This window comes from Oryx dammah, unplaced genomic scaffold, assembly GCF_014754425.2.
Source record: "Oryx dammah isolate SB20612 unplaced genomic scaffold, SCBI_Odam_1.1 HiC_scaffold_2, whole genome shotgun sequence".
In the NCBI taxonomy this organism is placed as follows: domain Eukaryota; kingdom Metazoa; phylum Chordata; class Mammalia; order Artiodactyla; family Bovidae; genus Oryx; species Oryx dammah.
Window position 1 is genome coordinate 197,527,591 of NW_024070186.1, and position 5,353 is coordinate 197,532,943.

Genomic DNA, 5,353 nt, shown 5'->3' on the forward strand with positions numbered 1-5,353 from the left:
ACCTCGGCACAGACACCCCACCCAGCAGGGCAGAGACACACTCCCCCCGAGCACGCCCGGGGCCACCTCGGCACAGAGCGTGCTCGGCCACAGCTCACGCCTCAAGACGCGTAAGAGGACTGAAGCTGCACAGAGCGTATCCCAGCTACAGTGGAATTAAGTCAGAACCCAACAGCAGAAAATCACTCGGGAAACCCTCAGATATCTGGAAAAGAAACGACATGTTTCAAGAAAACACGAGTCAAAGAAGAAATCACTAGAGAAACGGGGAATGTTTTAAACTGAATGAAAATGCACGCACGCGTGCTGAGTCCGACTCTTTGCAACCGTACGCACTGCAGCCCACCAGGCTCCTCTGCCCATGAGATTTCCCAGGCAAGAATACTGGAGTGGGTTGCCACGCCCTCCTCCAGGGGATCTTTCCGACCCGGGGGTTGAACCCACGACTCCTGAGTCTCCTGCACTGGCAGATGGATTCTTTACCACTGAACCACCTGGAAAGCCCAGGTGAAAATGAAAACAGCAGAGCAAGCTCTGCAACGAAAGCAGTGCTCAGAAGCAAACTATACCGAACACCCAGAGCAAAAGTCTCAAGTCGGTAAGTTTCCACCTTAAAAGCTAGAAGGAGAAAATTAAACCCAAAGCAAGCATAAGGAAGGCAATAATAAAGACTAACACAGAAATCAATGGCAGCAGGAAAACAAAAGAGAAGACCAGTGAAACCACAAGTCGTCTTTTTAAAAAATATTGTGACTTCCCTGGCTGTCTAGTGGCTAAGACTGCATGCTTCCAATGCCGGGGGCTAGGGTTCGATTCCTGGCTGGGAAACCAAGATCCTACAGGCTGAGCCGAGCTGTGCCTAGTCACTCAGTCATTCCCAACCCTTGGCAGCCCTATGGACTGTAGCCCACCAGGCTCCTCTGTCCATGGGATCCTCCAGGCAAGAATACTGGAGTGAGTTGCCATGCCCTCCTCCAGAGGATCTTCCGAACCCAGGGATGGAACTTAGGTTTCCCGCATTGTAGGTGGATTCTTTACTGTCTGTCTGAGCCACCAGGGAAGTCCATGAATACTGGAGTGGGTAACCTATCCCTTCTCCAGGGAATCTTCCAAGCAGTGTGGGGAAAAAATTTTAAAAAATAAATCTTTAGCTAGACTGACAAAAAAAAAGGACAGACGGTATAAATTACCAAATTCAGGAGCAAAAGAGGTGAGAACACTTACCCTACAGAAATAAAGGCTTACAAGAGAATATTATGAACAACTTCATGTTAGCAAAATAAACAACTTAGATGCAATGAATAAATTCCCATAAAGACTCAAAATTTAAAAATTGGCTTAGGAATAAATTGAAAGTTGGAAAAGACCTGTAGCAAGGAAATTGAATTAGTAACTTAAATTCTCCCCACAAATAAAAGTCCATCCCAGATGGCCTTACTGATAAATTCTACCAAACATTTGAAGAAAAAATAATACCAAATCTCTCACAAAATGAAAGAGGAAACATTTTCCAACTCATTCTATGAGGACATTCCCCGACACCAAAAGAAAGACATCACAAGAAAACTACAGACCAATCTCCTTATGAATGTGGAAGCAGAAACCCTTAACAAAATATTACAAACGGAATACAGTGCCATGTAACAAGGATTATACATCACGACCAAGTGGGACTTATTCCAGGAACGCACAGTTGGTTTAACATTCTCAAATCAATTCGTGTGATAATCCCAGCTGACAAAAGAGAAGAGGAAACCCACAGGATAACCTCAAGAGGTGCAGGAAAAGCGTCTGACAGAGTCTAACACCCATTCGTGATAAAAACTCACGACAGACTAGAAATGGAGCGAATTTCCTCAAACTGATAAAGGAATCTATGAAAAGCATGAATAATACCATACCTCATGATGAAAGACTACATTTTCCTCTCTAACGTTGGGGAAAAAAAGGGTATCTGCTCTTGCCACTGTGATTCAACATTATACTGAAGGCTCCAGCCAGCGGAAAAAGCAAAAATAAAGTAAGATAAAACAAAAGAAATAAATGAAAGCCATCCCAGTTGCAAAGAAAGAAGTAAAACTATCTCGACTCACCCATGAAACAGTCCTGTGTGTATTACGTTAATCCTAAGGAATCTCCCCCCAAAGCCATTAGAACTAACACATGAGTTTAGCAAGGCAGCAGGATCTAAAATCAATATACAAAAGTCAACTGTATTTCATTTAAGAAGTATTTTTATTTATTTATTTGGCTGCAACGAGTCTTGGTTGCAGCATGCTGGTTCTAGTTTCTAACCAGAGATCAAACCCAGGCCCCCGCTTTGGGAGCGTGGATCGACCCCCGGGTGGGGAAGATCCCTTGGAGAAGGAAATGGCAACCCTGGGAAATCCCATGGACAGAAAAGCCTGGTGGGCTACAGTTACAGAGTCACAAGAGTCAAGACGTGATCTAGGGACTACACCACCAGCACCAGGATGGCCAGAATCAGAAAGACAGTCACGAGTGTGGTGAAGACATTGCTGCTGACATGCAAAGCGGGACAGCCTCTTTGTGAAACAGCCTGCAGCTTCTTTAAAAGGCTAAACTTCCATGTGACCGAGAATTTCCACTCTCAGGAATCTATTCCAGAGAAATGAAAACATATGTCCACACACAGACGTATCAGTATGTGAATGTGCGGAGCATTAGCTCCACGGCACTCCCCGACCGGAAACAACGTAAACGCCCATCAGCTGAGGAATGGCCGAACAGGACGGAGTCCATCCAGACGACACGACGCTGTTGAGCAGCTGGAAAATTAAGCACTGATGCCTCGGACAGCTGACTGACCCTCAGAAACACGCCAAGTGAAGCCAGACACACAGGACTCTTAACACTGCATGATTCCGTCAATACAAACACTGAGAAAAGGTAGACCGATGGAGACAGAAAGCGGGTCAGTGATTTCCTGGGGTGGCAGCGGATGCGGAGCGGGCTAAACGGGCTTGGGGGAGCTTTGGGCGTGATGGAAACGTTCTACAACTGGCTTACGGTTATGGTGGTACGACCTGTAAACTTACTAGAAGTCATGTCCAAAGGGTACATGTTGTGTGGTGTTGATTCTACGTCGTCAGCAAACCTGCTTTTTTAAAGAAACAAACGTGTATTATTTTGTGGTATTATAGTGTCTGTGTTTGTTATATTATTTTATTGGGTGAAAAATACAATACCATTTATAATCACTAAAAATAAAAGCTCAAGATGCCAGTCTAGAGCTTCCCAGGTGGCACTAGTGGTGAAGAGTCTGCCTGCCAGTGAAGGAGACGCAAGAGCTGTGGGTTTGATTCCTGGGTCGAAACCACGGAGGAGGGCACGGCAACCCACTCCAGTATGCCTGCCTGGAGAATCCCACGGAGAGAGGAGCCTGGCAGGCTACAGTCCATGGGGTTGCAAAGAGTCAGACACGACTGAAGTGACTCGGCACACTCACACAGATGAGAATCTAGCAGTACGCGTACAGGACTTTTATGCTGCAAAAGCTACAAAATACCAAAGAAAGAAACAAAGACTTAACAGTGGAGAGGCAAACTTTTCTCATGGAATATGAGGCTCAAGATAGTAGAGATGTCATTTCTCCCTAAATTGCTATACAGATTAATGCAATTCCTGCAAAGGTCCCAGCAATATTTTTTGTAGAAACAGAAAAAAGTACACTAAAATCTATGTGGAAAGACAAAGGAACTCAGCTAAAACAATTTTGAAGAAGACTAAAAGAAGCAGACTCACTCTGCTCAGTTTCAAGCCTTCCTGGACGGTGACATATCAACAGTGCCAGGCGTGGGTGGAGGGCAGGCACGCAGGTGGAGGGAGCAACAGAGAGCCCGGGAGAGCGCTGCGTGAGCGCAGCCAGCTGATTCTTGGCAAAAGGGAAAAAGCAATTCAGTGCAGGAAAGGTTGCCTTTTCAGTAAACAACACTGGAACAACTGGCAAGCCACAGGCAGAAAGAGTGGACTTCAGGGCATCGCTGGTGGTCCAGTGGCCGAGGATCCGCCTTGCCATGCGAGGGGCGCCAGGTCGGCCCTGGCCCGAGAAGATCCCACAGGCCACGGGGCCACTAAGCCTTCAAACCAACCGCTGAAGCTCTCACATTCAGCTCCTGTACATGGTGCAAGAGAAGCCCCTGCTCACCACACCGAGAGAAAGCCCACCCAGCACAGCCTAAAAGAGAGAATTTTTTTAAAAATGTAAACTTCAATCTAAGCATCACAATTTATTTTTTAAAATCAACTCAAATTAATCATAGATTTAAGTGTATAATAGAAAACTTACAGAAAGATGGCATAGGAGAGCTTTGGGACCCAGGACTTGGTGGAAGAGTTCTTTCATCTAACACCAAAGTCACAGTCCATTAAAAAACAAAGTGAATAAGTTGAATCTCATCAAAAGTTTAAAAAAACCTCCTGCTCTGTAAAAGACCCTGTTAAAGGACAAAAAGACACACACTTGCAGAGTAGGAGCGAATATTTGCAGACCTCACATCTGACAAAGGACTCATTTCCAGGATTTGTAAGAACTCTAGAAACTCCACGTTAAAAAAAGTCAGTGAGAAGATGGACAAAAGACACACAGACCCACTTCTGTCGGGGCCCCCACAAGTAGACAAGTGTGTGCGGGGGCTGAGCCCCATCCGGAGCGTGTGCACGCGCCTGTACTCTAGGTCACCCCCAACAGCGAAGGCCCAAGGACCAACTCGGGCCTGGTGGTCCTGTGGCCACGCCCGTGGGGCTTCAGGACCCGGGGGAGGCCAAACCACACGTCTCCAGGATCCTTCAACAGGGGCCCGAGGTGGGGAGTGACCTCCACAGAGAGCAAGTAACGGAGCTGAATGAGACGGCACCCCTCTCCTGCCAGCCCGCCACTGCAGAAAGTTTCACCAGGCCGGGGAACTGCCCGAGCCCCTTGGAAAGGCCCTTGGATTTCCCAGCAAAGGCCCCGCCCGGCAGGCGGTATTCCTGACCCGAGGCTGCCCCCTGGCGGGAGTCATGGGGACACAGGCAAACCCAGCCCTGAGCCGACCCAGGGACCGGTCATCTCGCCTGCTGGACCCCTCCCCAGAGGTCCCACGTGGCGCTCGTGGTAAAGAACCCACCTGCCAAGACGCGGGTTCACTTCCTGGGTCAGGAAGGTCCCCTGGAGAAGGAAATGCCTATCCCCTCCAGTACTCTTGCCCAGAGAATCTCATGAACAGAGGAGCCTGGCGGGCTACAGTCCACGGGCTCGCAGAGTCGGGCTCGACTGAAGGAACTGAGCACACACACCTCCCCTAAGGGGACCTCGCTTGTGCCCACGGCATCGGGAGAAGGGCAGGGAAAG